At 48.4% G+C, this 20,347-nt stretch overlaps 1 long non-coding RNA gene across 1 annotated transcript in view; it reads right to left on the reverse strand.

The window, feature by feature from the left end:
• Positions 1–15,732, reverse strand: part of LOC102461070 (uncharacterized) — an 82,348-nt gene extending 66,616 nt beyond the window's left edge. The window contains exons 1-2 of the long non-coding RNA XR_012900740.2: positions 15,562–15,732; positions 14,420–14,510 (exon numbers count right to left, since the gene is read on the reverse strand). This is a non-coding gene — a long non-coding RNA (uncharacterized LOC102461070). The remainder of the gene's footprint in view (positions 1–14,419; positions 14,511–15,561) is intronic.
• Between the last annotated feature and the right edge of the window lie 4,615 nt (positions 15,733–20,347).

Here is a 20,347-nt window from a genome sequence, read left to right on the forward strand (position 1 = left end):
GTCTCCCCGAGTTTTGTTCAATAAAGGGAGATTCTGTTTTTGACCACACGTTTTCTTTATTTTGTACATCAGGAAGGGGGGCTAGGGAAGGGTAAGTGGAAGGAGGTGAGGGAGGAATGGGGTCCGAGCCCCCGATGGGGAGGACTGGGCTGGCTCTGCAGGCTTCTGGGGGTGGAAGCTCTCCTGCAGCCCCCCAATTGCCCCCTCTCCCCAGATGGCAGCCTGCGGCAAGTGCAGCCGGTCTGATGGCCAAGTGCTGTGATGTGCCCAGTGTGGGCACTCAGGGCACTCCAAGCCAGGACTGCTTTGCAAGCAGGGCACCCCTGAGAACTGTCTGTCCGGGGTGGGGGTCAGGACCCTTTAAGCACAGCCCTTGGCTAGCCTGAGGCAGCAGTTCCACGCTCTAAGTCCTCATCTGATGCCCTGCCGGCACTGCTTCCGGCCATCCTTAAGCCCGGTTCAGGGTCCACTTAATGTGGACATGCTAGTTCGAATTAGCAAAACGCTAATTCAAACTAATTTTTTAGTCTGGATCCGTTAGTTCGAATTAGCTTAGTTTGAATTAACTAATTCGAACTAAGTTAGTTCGAATTAGCGCTGTAGTGTAGACATACCCAGATAGTTTTTAAAAGCTGCGCTCTGATTTTCTTGACTTGCTGGCCCGTATGTACTTTTTTAGGTTTGCCCAAGAGCTCATCCAATACCCCATGATTTTCCAATTTAATCTCTCACAGAGCTCTGCCCTGGCAAACTCCACTATTTAATTCTCTTCCTCATCCAGAATCCTATGTTGAGGGGGTTTTTTAAACCTACATTTTCAGAGTTCAGTAGGCATAATTTGCATGAGGTGTAGCTACAGTGACAGTAATTGCACATGTTTATTATGCAATGCAGCTCTGAAAATTTGGAGCGCAAATATTCAATAGAGCAGGTAATTATTTGATTTGAGAATTTACAATTTTATTCTGATGGATTGTCTTATCAAATGGCTCTAACCTCAGTGGATAACACACATTAGTTAACTATTTCTGCTTTCAACTTAATTGGTGAGATAGCTGACAATGTTGGAATTTAAAATATCATTATTTGGCTGCTGAGTTAACACCCCATTGAGATGAACAGAGAAGTTCGCCGTTTATACCTTCCTAATGGTCATGTCTCAATCTATCTACATTGATCATCTCGTATCCACAGAGCTCGACAATCATAAGGGCTAGAAATAATTTTATTTTTAAAGTAAAACTGTAATCCCACTGTAGACTGTACATCACACATATTTCTAGTGGCCCACGGCTCACATAACTAGTCTCCTCTGTAAGGAGATCAAGATGATGGCCATCTCTTGTTTTTTGTTCTTGCCATGATATGAAAAAAACACCTGATTAACAGTGGCGTTCAAATAGTCATGTTCCATATCTATAAACATAGGCCTAGCTATATGTACATACTGCTGCTCTGGTAGGTTTCTAAACGTGGAACTATTATAGGGATCAGACTATCTGAAGATACTACCCAGTTACTAAACTCTACATCACTCCACCTGAACCCAGGAGTACTATAATCTTCTGTAATAACCCAAGGGCCTGGTGAACCAGTTGGAAAAAATAGCAAGTGACACAAAACCTTATCATAACTCAAGTCAATTTTTTGACGTTTAGGTGTTCAATTACTTCTGTTTGGAGGGGGTGTTTTTTTAGTATGCAGTTGTTTTGCTCAAGGAATAAAAAGGGACGCATAAAACATTTGGTGAGCAAGCTTGCTTGTATGAGATTTTCTGACCCATTCTGCAGACTCAGGAGGGTGGATTACAAATTCAAGCCAAAGAAACTGAACTATTTGCATTTCCCTAAGCACTATCTAAAAGTATTTGTTTTTAGCTTTAGGGCATGCTACTCCAACTTGTCCATTCCTACGCATTACTGAACACATGAATTCATTCCAATCATGTGATCTTCCACTGTGCTGCCTAAGTATTCTTCTCCAACTCCCATATCCCCAGAGAATTGCTGAAGTGTGCAGTGAAACCTTGAGTACAGACTAAAAAGGATCAGATGTGAAAATTAACATCAAGAACACTGGTAATTTTACATCAAAATATTTATTAAACAAAAGTTTGCCAAAGCTCCAGAAATGAACAGCAACTAAGCAGCAGCTCACTTTTTAAATGTACAGTAAGTGCAAATTGCAGGAAGTTAGATTGTATGTTTCAGCTCTCCTATCTTCTTAGTCTACACAGTATCATCCTATTTCTCAGTCCCTTTAATCATAACGACAGTAGAATTTTATGCAAAACACTAAAGCACTCAGCACCTTCATTACAGATAAAATACTGACATTGGTAAATTGCCATGCATAAAATCAAATATTGCGAGGGTATATTGCTGTACTAAGGAGCTGGTGTAAACCTTCAACTTTATTTCCTGGTTCAGTCACCTGATCCAGCTACAGATGACAAAGATCAATACTTCCATCACATGACAGAAGTCAATCTCAGTTATGTTTTAAAGCAGGTTAAATACAACTTGGTAATATTCCAAGTTTTCAAAATAGAAAAGTGTTTGAAGTTTAGCAGATATGAAGGAGAAACTTTTTTCCCCCTAAGATGTGGACTGATTACTGGAACAAGTTGGTGTAGGCATCACCATTGACATCTCTAACATAGCTGTTTGCTTCTTTTGTCAGCGAGGAGAAGTAACAGGCCAGACAAGGAGCATTTAAGCTCTCAGCTGCTTTATCAAACAGCAATAAGACACAGAGTTCTTTTGGAAATAGTTTATTTTCAGGTATGTTGAGGAGGGAGTGGAATTTGAGCAAATAGCAAGTTTTACCTTGAGGGTTTGTAATGGAGCACTTTACTCACCCCTGGGTAGTACTCCTTTTTGACAATTCTGGGGGTTAGCTCTCGGTAGTTCAGCACTTGCTTTTTTATCTGCAACTGTTGCTGCTTATGAAGTTGCACTATGGCTATGGTGACCATATTTTCTGAACCAATAATTAGGGACATGTTAGCCACACGCCAACTCCTGTTAGCAGCACCCCCTTATCCACATTAGACATGTTCCCTGCCACAAGAAGTCCCACCCCTGGAGGTAGTATTCCCAGGATCAAGATGGACACATGAACAGAAGCAAATTGTGTCATGTGACCCCATCCATAAGAACTCCGCCCACCATCCTCTCTACCAATAGGGATGGGTTTGGCCCCCAGAGGATCCCACCCATGCAACTATCCTGCAATTGCATTAACTCAACTTGCATTGCATTAACTCTGGGGGAGAGGCTGGGGGAAGTATTCCCTCTAAGATTTTTCTCCCATGAGCAAGGTGAGTTTTGCCTTGTGCACTAGTATTGAGTCTATATGGGCTTGTTCAGATATGTGCCAGTGTGGCACTCAAGTTATTAATAAATATCATAAACTCTCCCTTTCCCCCTCTGCTGCCATGTCTCCCAGCTTCCCCTAACCCCATCTGCTGACCCTACCCCTCACCCTCCTATTCTGTCCCGACTCCTGCCTTTCTCACTGCCCCCCCACCTCCTTGACCTCTGCACCTGCCCTTCTCTTCCACACTGTGCCCACCCCTCTTCAAGCCCCACTCTGATCATCTGTAGCTAGCCCTCCCCATCCCCTCTCCTAACACCTCCCTCTACTCACCTGCCCTGCCTCTGTCCTCTGGTGGCCGTCCCTCCGCTCCAGTGTCTGCCCTTCTGCTTCACCCACACACTCACACAATCCCTGCACCTTCCTGGTGCCTCCCCCTTCCCTCACTGCCCCTTCCCTCCTTGCCCTCTTTTGCCCCAATACCCACCCCCTCATCACCTTCTGCCCCAGTTCTCTTCATGCCCTTCAGTGCCCTCACACATGACACGCTCCTTCCCCTGGCTTCCTCATATCCACCCCTCCTTTCACCCCCTCCTCTCCCAGCACTCACTCCTTCCCTCTTCTCTTCCTCCCTTTTACCTCCATTGTCCCTCCCCTCCCCTCTCCCAGCATCACGCTGTCCCCTCCTTTCCCCCACCCCCACTGACACTTTCCCTCCTCTCCCCTCTCCTGCCCCTTTCTTCTCTTGCCCTGTCCTCCTTCCCTCAGCACAAGCCTCTTCCTCTCCTCACCTCCCTTTCCCTTAGTTCTCCCCTTCCTCTTCCCTCACCTTCTGCCTTCCAGTTTGTGGGGCTGGAGTCTGCGGTCCATCCCCAGAAGCCCCCACAGCCCTGGCTCCAGATGCTCCCAGGGCAGGACAACTTGACAGGACTGAAGCCAGGGCTGCCGCTGGTGCTATTTTTAGTGCCACAGTCCAGTTCTCGCAGCAGGCCCTGGCTCCAGCTGGAGTCAAGCAGCAGCCACACAAGGCTCATTCAGGTGAGGCTGCCCAGACTGGAACATGCCTCACACAGCTGCTGCTAAACTCCAGCTGGAGCTGGGACTGCTGGCAGTGCTATTTTTAGTGCCACAGTCCAGTGCCTGAAGGCTGCCTGGCTCCAGTTGGAGTCAAGGAAACACTTTCGAGTTGGTCATGGATCACGTCCCATTACGATGGATGAACTCAATGAAGAGCTCCAACCCAAGGGTGATGAGATGGTATCTTGCTCTGCAACCCTACCAATTTGATGCAGCCCACCAGCTGGGTAAGGCACACGGGAACGTGCATTTTTCTTCCTGAGCTAAATGCGATAAAGACAATAAGATAGGGACTGAACTAGTGGAGGGGGTGTGTGATGGGGCCGCCTGGGCAGCCCGCATGGCAACTACGCCAGGCCTGGCCCCGATATTACTGAGCCTGTTCCCTCAGCTGCCAGCAACTCTCTGGAGGATGTTCTGGCACCCCACTCGCCAAGCATACCATCCCCGGCATGCAGGGGAGAAGTAACAGCGGTGCACCGTATCAACAGGGAACACGCAGGCGCCCCAGCAGCCAGGGACGCCGGCCTACGCTCACACACCGAGGAGCAGGAAGGGGGAGGGGCCGAGATCGGCGGCATGGTTCCCCCTACGTCAGACGTGGCATTGGCAGGATGCTTAAAAGAAGTACCGCCGCCGCGAGAAAAGGATTGCCCGGCGGAGCAGTCAGAACCAACCGTGAGGAGAGGAGGAAGGTAGGAAGTGGCCCAGGGTGCAGTTTGTGAATAGCCCATGGGTTGGTGCATTACGGGTCTCAACCTCACCAACCGGACCAGCAAACCGAATCCTGGTCCTTAGGGCCCTGGGCTGGGGCTTGAAGAGGGGGTGTGCCCGAGCCCTCCTACCTTTCCCAGTGGCTCCCCAGCCGAGAAGGGCTTAGTCGTATTGTGACTTAGCGGGAAACTGCCGCCGTTCTAGACTCTTCCGGCGGGTCAGTGGCCTCACAGGCGGTGAGGACACTTGAGGACACCCTGGGAGAGCAGAGGGATGGTGGGCAGAGGAAAGACCTCTACGGGTGGACCCTGCCCACACAGTTGCACTTCCCCATTCTTTGCAGCTTCACTGGTCAATGGGTCCACCTTGCCTAATTAAACTCTTTGGCTGTGTCTACACTGGCATGAATTTCCGGAAATGCTTCAAACGGAACAGTTTTCCGTTATAAGTATTTCCGGAAAAAGAGCGTCTACACTGGCAGGCTGCTTTTCCGGAAAAGCCCTTTTTCCGGAAAAGCGTCTGTGGCCAAGGTAGACGCGCTTTTCCGGAAAAAAGCCCCGATCGTCATTTTCGCGATCAGGGCTTTTTTCCGGAAAAGACTTCTGTGCTGTCTACACTGGCCCTTTTCTGGAACAGTTTTCCGGAAAAAGGACTTTTGCCCGAGCGGGAACAGCATAGTTTTTCCGGAAAAGCAGCTGATTTCTTACAGTAAATCATCACTGCTTTTCCGAAAATTCAAGGGGCCAGTGTAGACAACTCACAGCTTATTCCGGAAAAGCGCCTGCTTTTCCGGAATAAGTGGCCCAGTGTAAACACAGCATTTGGGAGAGAGTGCAAACTATCTTAGGGTATGTCTACACTACCCCGCTAGTTCGAACTAACTTAGTTCGAATTAGTTAATTCGAACTAAGCTACTTCGAACTAATGCATCTAGAAGTAAAAACTAGTTCGAATTAGCGTTTTGCTAGTTCGAACTACCAAGTCCACATTGAGTGGACTCTGAACAGGGCTTAAGGCTGGCCGGAAGCAGTGCCGGCAGGGCATCAGAGGAGGACTTAGAGTGTGGAGATGCTGTCTCAGGCTAGCCGAGGGCTGCGCTTAAAGGGTCCCGACCCCCACCCCGGACACACAGTTCTAAGGGGTGCCCCGCTTGCAAAGAAGTTCTGGCTTGGAGTGCCCTGAGTGCCCACACTGGGCACATCACACCACTCGGCCATCAGCCCGGCTGCACTTGCCGCAGGCTGCCATCTGGGGAGAGGGAGTAATTGGGGGCTGCAGGAGAGCTTCCCCCCAGAAGCCCGCAGAGCCAGCCCAGTCCTCCCCATCGTACCCCATTCCTCCCTCACCTCCTTCCACTTACCCTTCCTTAGCCCCCCTTCTTATTGATGTACAAAATAAAGATAACGTTTCTTCCAACATTGACTCTGTCTTTATTGAAAAAAAACTGGGGGAGACTGGGAAAAGGAGGTGGGAGAGGGGAAGAGAAAGGCTGGGAGAGGGGAGGGCAACTAACATGATCAGGGGTTGGGAACAGGTCCCAGATGAAGAGAGGCTACAGAGACTGGGACTGTTCAACTTAGAAAAGAGGAGACGGAGGGGGACAAGATAGAGGTCTCTAAAAGCAGGAGTTGGGTGGAGAGGGTGCATTCAGAAAAGTTCTTCCTGAGTTCCCATAAAGAAGGACTAGAGAACACCAAAGGAAAGGAATGGGTAGCAGGCTTGAAACTAGTAAGAGAAAGTTGTTCTTCTTGCCAAAGCAAATAGTTAACCTGTGGAACTCCTTGCTGCAGGAGGCTGTGAAGGCTACAACTAGAACAGAGTTTAAAGGGAAGTGAGATAAAGTCATGGAGGTTGGGTCCATGGAGTGCTATTAGCCAGAGGGTAGGAGTGGTGTCCCTGCCCAAAGTTTGTGGAAGGCTGGAGAGGGATGGCACGAGACAAATGGCTTGGTCATTGTCTTCGGTCCATCCCCTCCAGGGTCCCTAGGGTTGGCCGCTGTTGGCAGACAGGCTACTGGGCTAGATGGACCTTTGGTCTGACCCAGGACGGCCATTGTAAGCTCAGGGCTCAGTGTCGGGGGTCTCAGTGGACCCCCCTGATTTTCATGCACACCTGGTCCTGGGTGGCCAGGCTGGCAGCTCTCCTGCCCTAGACGGCCACTTTCCTGTGCCTAGTGCGGAGATCGTGGACGAGGTCCACGATGTCCGCACTAGCCCAGGAAGGTGCCCGCCTCTTGCGGTCCAGGGCAAACTCCCGGGAGCCGCCAGCCTGGTCCCGGCAAGAGGGGGTGGGCTGGGGGGCATCGGGTGGGTGGCTCGTGCCGTGCCAGGTGCAGGGTCGGCTGGGTGCTGGCAGGCTTGCACCTGGCACGGGCACCGTAGCCAGCCCGTGCCCCTTTAAGGGGTCCGGGGCGGGAGGGGGGCATAGAGTTTCCCTGGTGTTGGCCAGAGTGGCCACCAGGGAAACCTGGGGAGGGCTAGCCTCTCACTAGTTCGAACTAAAGGGCTACACAGCCCTTAGTTCGAACTAGCTAGTTCGAACTAGGCGTTAGTCCTCGTAAAATGAGGTTTTCCTATTCGAACTAAGCGCTCCGCTAGTTCGATTCAAATGCGAACTAGCGGAGTGCTAGTGTAGCACCTACCAAAGTTAGTTCGAACTAACGTCCGTTAGTTCGAACTAACTTTGTAGTGTAGACATACCCATAGAGTTTAGTCCTAGGAGGAGCTGTACCCAAACTCCCGGTGGCTTGATACAATGCTGTCAAGCCTGCAGCAGACAGGGCTCTCAAATTATAGATGTTTATGTTCCTGGAAAGAAAGGGGGGGGAAGACACCTCCAGCACTAAGAGGCTGGCATTGAGCACAGTGGCTGTCCTTTAGCAAGGTAAGCACTTGCTGAGGACAAAGGTGCAATTCCTGAGCAACCAGATAGGACTTTTGGCAGTTTGGAAGTGTCTGCAAGATGCAGGAGGAGATCCCAGGTAGCAAATAGATCCCATGGAAGCTTGATGGAAGCAAACCGGCTCTGAGACTCTACTACTATTTAAATTTGGGCTGCACTAAGCTGAACATTGTTTCTTTTTGCTTAGGCACAACCCCAAGAGACACTGACAAGGGCAGTACACACACACGCCAGAACTTTCTCAAGGCTCCAGCCCACAAAAAGGTGATAAATACAATACTAAAGCGATGTTTGCTGGTTGTGCTGCAGAGCCACATGCTTTTGTGTGTGAACTGCTGACTGTTGACCAAGTGGCATATGAAAATACCTTGAGCCTCCTAGATGAAACATTTCTGAACTCAGTGGGTATTTGATCTCTCTCTCAGGTGACAGAGGGTATGTCTAGACTAAATCCCTCTGTCGCCAGAGGGATGTAAATTAGACATACCGACATCGCAAATGAAGCGGGGATTTAAATCTCCCGTGCTTCATTTGAATAAAAATGGCTGCCGTGTTTTGCTGAGTCAGCAATTTGTTGGCAAAAAGCTACTGTCAAGATGGGGATAGGGCGACAAAGAAAGCCTTTGTCGGCCTATCCCTTAGCCTCATAAAACGAGGTTTACAGGATCGGGCGACCAAGGCTTTCTTTGTCGCCCGATCCCCATCTTGACAGCTGCTTTTTGCCGACAAACTGCTGACTCTGCAAAATGTGGTGGCCATTTTTATTCAAATGAAGCGTGGGAGATTTAAATCCCCGCTTCATTTGCAATGTCAATATGTCTAATTTACATTCCTCTGCTAACAGAGGGATGTAGTCTAGACATACCCAAGGGTATTAGACCTTTTTATCCCTGGCCCAAATAAAATCAAAGAATTATAGAATACTAAGACTGGAAGGGACCTCGAGAGGCCATCAAGTCCAGTCCCCTGCCCTCATGGCAGGACCAACTACTGGCTAGACCATCCCTAATAGACATTTATCTAACCTACTCTCAAATATCTCCAGAGATGGAGATTCCACAACCTCCCTGGGCAATTTATTCCAGTGTTTGACCACCCTGTCAGTTGGGAACTTTTTCCTAACGTCCAACCTAAACCTCCCTTGCTGCGCTTAAGCCCATTGCTTCTTGTTCTATCCTCAGAGGCCAAGATGAACAAGTTTTCTCCCTCCTCCTCATGATACCCTTTTAGATACCTGAAAACTGCTATCATGTCCCCCCTCAATCTTCTCTTTTCCAAACTAAACAAACCCTATTCTTTGAGCCTTCCTTCATAGGTCATGTTCTCTAAACCTTTAATCATTCTTATTGCTCTTCTCTGGACTCTCTCCAATTTCTCGCTTCCCATTCTGTATGTGTGAAACTGATTGTTCCTTCCTAAGTGGAGCACTTTGCATTTGTCTTTATTAAACTTCATCCTGTTTACCTCAGACCATTTCTCCAATTTGTCCAGATCATTTTGAATTATGACCCTATCCTGCAAAGCAGTCGCCACCCCTCCCAGCTTGGTACCATCTGCAAACTTAATAAGTGTACTTTCTATGTCAATATCTAAATCATTGATGAAGATATTGAACAGAGCCAGTCCCAAAACAGACCCCCGTGGAACCCCATTTGTTATACCTTTCCAGCAGGATTGTGAACCATTAGTAACTACTCTCTGAGTACGGTTATCCAGCCAATTATGCACCCACCTTATAGTAGCCCCATCTAAGTTGTATTTGCCTAGTTAAGATACAACTCGACTTAGATAAAAATATCATGCAAGACCATATCAAATGCCTTACTAAAGTCTAGGTATACCACATCCACCACTTCTCCCTTATCCACAAGACTCATTATCCTATCAAAGAAAGCTATCAGATTGGTTTGACATGATTTGTTCTTTACAAATCCATGCTGGCTGTTCCCTATCACCTTACTACCTTCCAAGTGTTTGCAGATGATTTCCTTAATTATTTGCTCCATTATCTTCCCTGGCACAGAAGTTAAACTAACTGCTCTGTAGTTTCCTGGGTTGTTCTTGTTTCGCTTTTTCTAGATGGGCACTATATTTGCCCTTTTCCAGTCTTCTGGAATCTCTCCTGTCTCCCATGATTTTTCAAAGATGATAGTGAGAGGCTCGGATACCTCCTCTATCAGCTCCCTAAGTATTCTAGGAGGCATTTCATCAGGCTCTGGTGACTTGCAGGCATCTAACTTTTCTATGTGATTTTTAACTTATTTTTTTTTATTTTATCTTCTAAACCTACCCCTTCCCACTAGCATTCACTGTGTTAGACATTCCTTCACACTTCTTGGTGAAGACCGAAACAAAGAAATCATTAAGCAACTCTGCCATTTCCAAGTTTCCTGTTACTGTTTCACCCTCCTCACTGAGCAGTGGGCCTACCCTGTCCTTGGTCTTCCTCTTGCTTCTAATGTATTTATAAAAAGTCTTCTTGTTTCCCTTTATTCCGGTAGCTAGTTTGAGCTCATTCTGTTCCTTTGCCTTTCTAATCTTGCCCCTGCATTCCTGTGTTGTTTGCCTATACAGGCAGTCCCCGGGTTACGTACAAGATAGGGACTGTAGGTTTGTTCTTAAGTTGAATCTGTATGTAAGTCGGAACTGGCGTCCAGATTCAGACACTGCTGAAACTGACCGCCAGTTCTGACTTACATACAGAATCAACTTAAGAACCCCAGGCGTCCCCAAGTCAGCTGCTGCTGAAACTGATCAGCAGCTGATTCCAGGAAGCCCGGGGCAGAGCAACTCTGCCTGGGGCTTCCTGTAGTCAGCGCTGGTCAGTTTCAGCAGAAGCTGACTTGGGGACGCCTGGGGCAGAGCAGCTGGGGTGCTACTGGACCAACCCAGCAGCACCCCATCTGCTCTGCCCCAGACGTCCTGATTCAGCCGCTGCTGAAACTGACCAGCAGTGGCTGAATCAGGACCTGGGGCAGAGCAGCTGGGGTGCTGCCGGGTTGGTCCAGTAGTGCCCACGGGCGCTGCAGGACCAATCGGCAGCGCCCCAGCTGCTCTGCCCCAGAGTCCAAAACAAAAGCCTGGTCTGCTGGGGGGGGGAGCACACTAGCTGCGCCCCCCCCCCCCCAGCAGACCAGGGACACGGGGAGCAGAGCCGCAGCGGCAGCGGGGCCTGTGGTCTGCTGGGGACCTCTGAGGCTTTGCTCTGGCAAAGCCTCTGAGGCGCGGGACCCCCGCGGCTGCGGCTTCAGTCAGGGTGCCTGTGGTCTGCTGGGGACCGTCCCCAGCAGACCACAGGCACCGGGTCTCATGCGGCAGCAGCGGGGGTTCCCGCGCTTCTGAGGCTTTGCTCTGGCAAAGCCTCAGAAGCGCAGGAACCCGCCCGCTGCTGCCGCTTGGGTCCCGGTGCCTGTGGTCTGCTGGGGACAGTCCCCAGCAGACCACAGGCACCGGCACCCAAGTGGCAGCAGCAGCGGTTCCCGCGCTTCCGAGGCTTTGCTCTGGCAAAGCCTCAGAAGCGCGGGAACCCGCCCGGTGCCCCTGGTCTGCTGGAGACGGTCTGCAGCAGACCAGGGGCACCGGAGCAGCTTACCAACGGGGCTTTCTCGCCCCGACTTCCGGGGCGAGAAAGCTCCGTTCGTAAGTGCGGATCCGACGTAAGTCGGATCCGCGTAAGTCGGGGACTGCCTGTATTCATTCTTTGTAATTTGTCCTAGCTTCCATTTTTATATGACTCCTTTTATATATTTAGATCATGCAAGATCTCATGGTTAAGCCAAGGTGGTCTTTTGCCATATTTTCTATCTTTCCTATGCAGCTTATTGAATCAGTGAACTGGGACTCAGAAATGAAAAGCAGTTGCTTTCCAGCAATTTTTTTTTTCTGACCAGTACTACACTGGGGAATGGTGATTTGTCTACTGCTTTATCTTCACCCTACCTGGATGGGTCATAGCAGATTCCTTCCTCTTCCTGCCTAATGGGAAAGCTCTATTTACCATTGCACTAACTCCTCCACAAACACACACATGCTCAGTCTATGTTATTTACTGCCTACTCTTCCCACCCCATGAAGCAGTGTACTCATTACCTTGTACAATCAGGATCTCAGGAGGGAAAGTCTAATTTTGAAATATCAGAGGGGTAGCCGTGTTAGTCTGGATTTGCAAAAGCGACAAGGAGTCCTGTAGCACCTTATAGACTAACAGATGTATTGGAGCAGAAGTGGGTCTGACGAAGTGGGTCATCTGACGAAGTGGGTCTTTTTCCACGAAAGCTTATGCTCCAATACATCTGTTAGTCTATAAGGGTATGTCTACACTACAACGTTAATTCAAACTAAGCTAATTCGAACTAACGGATCCAGACTAAAAAACTAGTTCGAATTAGCGTTTTGCTAATTCGAACTAGCATGTCCACATTAAGTGGACCCTGAACCGGGGTTAAGGATGGCCGGAAGCAGTGCCGGCAGGGCATCAGAGAAGGACTTTGAGCATGGAGATGCTGTCTCAGGCTAGCCGAGGGCTGTGCTTAAAGGGTCCCGATCCCCACCCCGGACAGACAGTTCTCAGGGGTGCCCCGCTTGCAAAGCAGTCCTGGCTTGGATTGCCCGGACTACCCACACTGGGCACATCACACTACTCGGCCATCAGCCCGGCTGCACTTGCCGCAGGATGTCATCTGGAGAGAGGGGGCAAGTGGGAGCTGCAGGAGAGCTTCGAACCCCAGAAGCCCGCAGAGCCAGCCCAGTCCTCCCCATCGGGGGCTCGTGTCCCATTCCTCCCTCACCTCCTTCCACTTACCCTTCCCTAGCCCCTCTTCTTGATGTACAAAATAAAGATAACATGTCTTCCAAAATGGAATCTGTCTTTATTGAACACAACCGGGAGAGACTGGGAAAAGGAGGTGGGAGAGGGGAGGGCAATTAAAATGATCAGGGGTTGGGAACAGGTCCAATATGAAGAGAGGCTAAAGAGACTGGGACTTTTCAGCTTAGAAAAGAGGAGACGGAGGGGGGACATGATAGAGGTCTCTAAAAGCAGGGGTGGGGTGGAGAGGGTGCATACAGAAAAGTTCTTCATTAGTTCCCATAAAGAAGGACTAGAGGACACCAAAGGAAAGGAATGGGTAGCAGGCTTCAAACTAGTAACAGAAAGTTGTTCTTCACAAAGCAAAGAGTCAACCTGTGGAACTCCTTGCTGCAGGAGGCTCTGAAGGCTACAACTAGAACAGAGTTTAAAGGGAAGTGAGATAAAGTCATGGAGGTTGGGTCCATGGAATGGTATTAGCCAGGGGGTAGGAGTGGTGTCCCTGCCCAAAGTTTGTGGAAGGCTGGAGAGGGATGGCACGAGACAAATGGCTTGGTCACTGTCTTCGGTCCATCCCCTCCAGGGTCCCTAGGGTTGGCCGCTGTCGGCAGACAGGCTACTGGGCTAGATGGACCTTTGGTCTGACCCAGGACGGCCATTGTAAGCTCAGGGCTCAGGGTCGGGGGTCTCAGTGGACCCCCTTGATTCTCTTGCACACCTGCTCCTGGGTGGCCAGGCTGGCAGCTCTCCTGCCCTAGCCGGCCGCTTTCCTGTGCCTAGTGCGGAGATCGTGGATGAGGTCCATGATGTCTGCACTAGCCCAGGCGGGTGCCCGCCTCTTGCGGTCCCGGGCAAGCTCCCGGGAGCCACCAGCCTGGTCCTGGGAAGAGGGGGAGGGCTAGGGGGGCATCGGGTGGGTGGCTCGATCCGTGCCAGGTGCAGGGTCTGCTGGCTGGGTGCTGGCAGGCTTGCACCTGGCACGGGCACCGTAGCCAGCCCGTGCCCCTTTAAAGGGTCCGGGGCCGGGAGGGGGGCAGACGAGTTTCCCTGGGGCCACCAGGGAAAGCTGGGGAGGGCTATCCTCCCACTAGTTCGAATTAAGGGGCTACACACCCCTTAATTCGAACTAACTAGTTCGAATTAGGCTTAATCCTCATAAAATGAGGTTTTCCTAGTTCGAACTAAGTGCTCCGCTAGTTCGATTTAAATTCGAACTAACAGAGCGCTAGTGTAGCGCCTATTAAAGTTAATTCGAACTAACGCCTGTTAGTTCAAATTAACTTTGTAGTATAGACATACCCTAAGGTGCTACAGGACTCCTTGTCGCTTTTTCTAATTCTGAAGACTATCCAACCAACTCGCTGTAACCACCTAGCATGAAAGGTCAATGACCAAAGAGAATCCTGAATCATCTGTGCCTCTTGTGTATACATGAGACTTTTTCATCCACAAATTTGCCTTTTCAACACTAATGTAATTATATTGCCAGAAGGGAACAGTACTATATGCATATAATTAAAATTGCTGGAGGCATATGAAAGCACCTTAATGACTAACACACTGATTAGCTAAAGAAGCTTGTAGAGCATCTTAACCACTCACCTCTTCAAATTAACTGAAGTAACTCCATAGAAGTAAAAGTTCATTGACCAAAATCACTCAGTCAAGATGGTCAGGAGGGCAGAATAATGTACTGTAATAAAAACCAATATTCTTTCTTAGTGAGGGACTAATTTTACATGACAAAAAATGGAAATCAAAGCACATCCACTATTTAAAAAAACATTTTTCCTGACTTTGAATAACTATGTATGTGTTCTCTACTTATGGCAAATAAACTGTAATAAGAACAGGAATGGAGAAGGGGATCTAAGGCTAAAAGAGAAATATTTTGAAACTGTGCATTTTCTTAAATTACCTCTGTAATGTTTATTCTGATTTTATTGCTTCTCTGTTTTACCACATATTTTATAGAATGCATGTGAAGTGACTAGGACTAGAAATCTAGATTCTAGAAAGCTCACTGATATGTGCACAGAGTAATAAAAAATGGGGAAAAAACCAGGAGCATGTTAATCACTTTAGTGAGGAGTAAGGTGAAACTAACCTATGCAAAAAAATATTTTACTTTGGAAAGCTGCAGTGCTGAAAGAGACCTTGTGTTGATAGTGGACAGCAAATCAGACCTGAGCTTATATGAAAAGGCTGCAAAAAAAGATTAATAGAATTTTGGTGCATGACATCTCAACACAAAGAGCAAATAATCCAGCTCTGTTCAGAATGCACCTGAAGTAATGCTTTCACTTTTAGGTGACAAGAATATTGAGTGAAAGACTTAACAAATTGGAGGGAGATCAGAGAAGAGCAACAGAAATTATCCATAAGTGGAAGAAAGATTAAAAAACCAAGACGTGTCTAATTTGTCTAAAGGAGTGCACTGTTTTGCAATTTTTTGAACAAAGTAAACAAAGGAGCAAAGTTACTTAGCATAATACAGAGAGATATAACTGTGAGGCAAAATGAATTCCAGTGCCCTGTAACATTATTAATTTAGTACAGCCATTGGCAAACTTTTTGAGCTGAGTCCCTCCCTTTGAGTTACAATTTTTGGTTGAATCCCCCAATCCAAACACACATAGACATATGCAAAAGTTAGCTTAATAGCCTACTCATAAACCTAACAGAGACATTTTCTCAACTTTTATCACATTACCCCTTAAAGCTTCAAATACACAGACACTTACCAGTGGCACAGCCATGGCTTCCTCAGCAGCAGACTACTCCTACTTTGCAGTCAAGCTGCACAGCTAAGAGCAGGACCAATACCAGCTCCCCCTCCCCCCCCACTTCTGGTTTTCAGGGTGAGGGAAGACATATGCAATGGATTCTGGATAGACAGAGCCCAAGATGGCTGCAGAGTCTGACAGGAGTGAAAATAAGTATAGCCCCTGTGAATTTTGTCTTGCACCTCCTGACTGGTTGCTTGACTTTGGCTTGAGAGAGGAGCCAGGCAGCCTTCCAGTGTAAGCTCCTATATTAAACTCCCACCATATCCTATTACACTTTTAACCCCATCTCTTATCTCTCCTTTCTGCTTGTGGACAGATTCCAGTTACAGACTAACTCAGCTGCCCCCCTGAAGCTTTTGTAACACACAAGCTACGTCTAGACTGGCATGATTTTGTGGAAATACTTTTAACGGAAAAGTTTTTCTGTTAAAAGTATTTCCGCAAAAGAGCGTCTAGATTGGTCCCGGAGTTATCGTAACAACAATGCGCTTTTGCGCAAAAGCGCGTCTACATTGGCGAGAGGCTTTTGCGCAAAAGCAGAATCCCGGAATATTTTGAAGAGGGCAAAAGGGCACCAGCCCTTTCCGGGGGCGGGGGCTGGAGCTCCTTTGAGATATGTGCTTAAAGGGATCTCCCCGGACAGCCGTTTCTCTCCTGCTGCGTGCTATAGGACCTCGTGCAGAGATTGACAGTGGTAGCAGTTTTGGTGGTTGCCCTCTGCCTTTTTGGACACCACCGCCTTTTGCCTTTTAGTGCCTTTGCCTGGTTTTTTTTTCATCTTGCTTGTTTTGTCTACCATGGAGCCAGCAGTGGCCATGTGCCTGCTCTGGCCCTTTCTGGCAATTTTGGAGTGCCTGCAGCTGGTGCTCCAGGCTGGTGCCCTCCTCTTCCAGGACCTGGAGGCGCAGGTCGCTTTGGACTCCCTCACCACAGAGAGGCCACTGTGGAGACTGGACACCAGTACGGACTGGTGGGACCGGCTGGTCCTGGGGCAATGGGATGACCAGCAATGGCTCCGGAACTTCTGCATGCAGACATTCCTAGAGCTATGTGCCTGGCTTGCCCCTGCACTAGAGAGAGCCACCACCCGGCTGCATGCACCCATCCCTGTCGACAAGAGGGTCGCCATCGCGCTATGGAAGCTGGCCACCCTGAACAGATACCGATCAGTGGCACACCAGTTCCGGGTGGGCAGATCCACCGTCGGTGATGGAACTGTCATTCATGCTAAACTTCTACACTCACCGCGGGGGGGGCTCAACAAAGACACCAACTACCTTACCCATTACAAATATAGCTTCTACAATTATCACCTCTAATACCATTAGCTCACAGACATCTACCTTTCCCCACCTCTAATATCATTAACTCACAGATATTTACCTCCCTTCCCGCCCCCCGCATCCTCCTTCTGTTCTGAAATGTGATTTGTCCTTTTCATATGTGTTCCTTTTTTTTTTAATTGTATCCTTTGGTATATATGGTTGTGACTATTTTCTTCCACTATTTGATCTGAGGAAGTGGATCTGGCCCACGAAAGCTCATCATCTAATAAACCATCTTGCTAGTCTTTAAAGTGCTACATAGTCCTGTATTTTGTTCCAAATAAATCCATCTTACTCTGTAAAAATTTTACACAAGGAAAGCTCATGAGGCTGTTCATCCTTTTTAATCAATGAAAGAGATACACACACTGGTCATTCCCCCAAAGGTAACAATTATTTATGCTGGGCCTGATAGTAAACAAAAGTGTTTTTCTTAAGTACAAACAGTAGGATTTAAGTGGTTGCAAGTGAAAACAGACAGATCAAAGTAAGTTACTATGTTAGGGTATGTCTACACTACAAAGTTAGTTCGAACTAACGGACGTTAGTTCGAACTACCTTTAATAGGTGCTACACTAGCGCTCCGCTAGTTCGAATTTGAATCGAACTAGCGGAGCGCTTAGTTCGAACTAGGTAAACCTCATTTTACGAGGACTAACGCCTAGTTCGAACTAACTAGTTCGAACTAAGGGCTGTGTAGCCCTTTAGTTCGAACTAGTGGGAGGCTAGCCCTCCCCAGGTTTCCCTGGTGGCCACTCTGGCCAACACCAGGGAAACTCTATGCCCCCCTCCCTGCCCCGGACCCCTTAAAGGGGCTCGGGCTGGCTACGGTGCCCGTGCCAGGTGCAAGCCTGCCAGCACCCAGCTAGCAGACCCTGCACCTGGCACGGCACAGAGCCACCCACCCGATGCCCCCCAGCCCACCCCCTCTTGCCGGGACCAGGCTGGCGGCTCCCGGGAGCTTGCCCTGGACCGCAAGAGGCGGGCACCTTCCTGGGCTAGTGCGGACATCGTGGACCTCGTCCACGATCTCCGCACTAGGCACAGGAAAGTGGCCGGCTAGGGCAGGATAGCTGCCAGCCTGGCCACCCAGGAGCAGGTGTGCATGAAAATCAAGGGGGTCCACTGAGACCCCCGACCCTGAGCCCTGAGCTTACAATGGCCGTCCTGGGTCAGACCAAAGGTCCATCTAGCCCAGGAGCCTGTCTGCCGACAGCGGCCAACCCTAGGGACCCTGGAGGGGATGGACCGAAGACAGTGACCAAGCCATTTGTCTCGTGCCATCCCTCTCCAGCCTTCCACAAACTTTGGGCAGGGACACCACTCCTACCCCCTGGCTAATACCATTCCATGGACCCAACCTCCATGACTTTATCTCACTTCCCTTTAAACTCTGTTCTAGTTGTAGCCTTCAGAGCCTCCTGCAGCAAGGAGTTCCGCAGGTTAACTATTTGCTTTGGCAAGAAGAACAACTTTCTCTTACTAGTTTCAAGCCTGCTACCCATTCCTTTCCTTTGGTGTCCTCTAGTCCTTCTTTATGGGAACTCAGGAAGAACTTTTCTGAATGCACTCTCTCCACCCAACCCCTGCTTTTAGAGACCTCTATCCTCTCCCCCCTCCGTCTCCTCTTTTCTAAGCTGAACAGTCCCAGTCTCTGTAGCCTTTCTTCATCTGGGACCTGTTCCCAACCCCTGATCATGTTAGTTGCCCTCCCTTCTCCCAGCCTTTCTCTTCCCCTCTCCCACCTCCTTTTCCCAGTCTCCCCCAGTTTTTTTCAATAAAGACAGAGTTAATGATGGAAGAAACGTTATCTTTATTTTGTACATCAATAAGAAGGGGGGCTAGGGAAGGGTAAGTGGAAGGAGGTGAGGGAGGAATGGGGTACGAGCCCCCGATGGGGAGGACTGGGCTGGCTCTGTGGGCTTCTGGGGGTGGAAGCTCTCCTGCAGCCCCCCAATTACCCCCTCTCCCCAGATGGCAGCCTGCGGCAAGTGCAGCCGGGCTGATGGCCGAGTGGTGTGATGTGCCCAGTGTGGGTACTCCGGGCACTCCAAGCCAGAACTTCTTTGCAAGCAGGGCACCCCTTAGAACTGTCTGTCCGGGGTGGGGGTCGGGACCCTTTAAGCGCAGCCCTCAGCTAGCCTGAGACAGCATCTCCATGCTCTAAGTCCTCCTCTTATGCCCTGCCGGCACTGCTTCCGGCCATCCTTAAGCCCTGTTCAGAGTCCACTCAATGTGGACTTGCTAGTTCGAATTAGCAAAACGCTAATTCGAACTAGTTTTTAGTTCTAGACGCGTTAGTTCGAATTAGCTTAGTTCGAATTAACTAATTCGAACTAAGTTAGTTCGAACTAGCGCTGTAGTGTAGACGTACCCCTAGAATGAAAAGAAAATGCATGGCTAGTTCTAATTCACTAAAAAACTTATTGCAAGCAGATTCTTACTCTAAATAGCTGTTCTTGTCCTTGGCATAATCTTCAGATAGAAACTTTTTTATTCTGACCTAGATCCCCAGCCCTTTCTTTCTTTTCAGGGTTTTCCAGTCCAGTCAAAGACTAAGAGCTGATAGCTTCCCCTCACTTACATAGTCTTTTCCCCAGGGCAGGAATCTTTTGTTCTACAGTCCCCCTTCCGTGAAAAAATTCCTGGGTCAAAATGGAATCCCAGTACCAGGTGGTATGGTCACATGTAATACTAGTCCAATCACTTTTGGACTTAAAGGACAAACAAAGCTGGTCACAAGCTGTTAAGGGGATCACCAAGTCATTAAGACTTGGGGGGTGGAGTGCTAGTAATGGCTGTTAGTAGTACATTTAAAACTACAAATAGTCTCATAGTTCATATTTCTAACTTCTCATACAAGAATGATACATGCACCAAAATAGAAAGTACAGATCCAACAAATTGTATCATTAACATTGAGAGGTTACAGGAGGCATTTTGTCCAAAGTATCTCCAAGTTGTGTATATTTATATTCATAAGTCAATTTTCATAAAGCACGTGGCGGTGTCATTAGCCGATTTTTAGTGGATTGTTTATGCTCCAATTTAGCTTCATAAAACTTTACACATAATTTGTGGGAGGCTTTGCTCCCTAAGACATAGCAATATTTACAAGAATCTAAACATTTGCTAATATTTTATATTCACTAAAAGGATTGCTATTATTTGATTCATGTAGGGAAACAAGTCTAAAAAGGCAATCTTATAATAAGACAATGTGGGTGAGGTAATATCTTGTATTGGACCAATTTGTTCTGGTGAGAAGACAAGCTTTCTAGCTACACAGAGTTCTTTTTCACCAACAGAAGTTGGTCCAATAAAAAGGTATTGTTTCACCTGCCTTGTCTCTCAAATATCTTGGTACTGACATAGCTACCACACTATACAATCGTATAATGGTCCTTTTAGTCATT

The sequence above is a fragment of the Pelodiscus sinensis genome, chromosome 1 (genome assembly GCF_052426305.1).
Source record: "Pelodiscus sinensis isolate ZL-2025 chromosome 1, ASM5242630v1, whole genome shotgun sequence".
Taxonomy (NCBI): Eukaryota; Metazoa; Chordata; order Testudines; family Trionychidae; genus Pelodiscus; species Pelodiscus sinensis.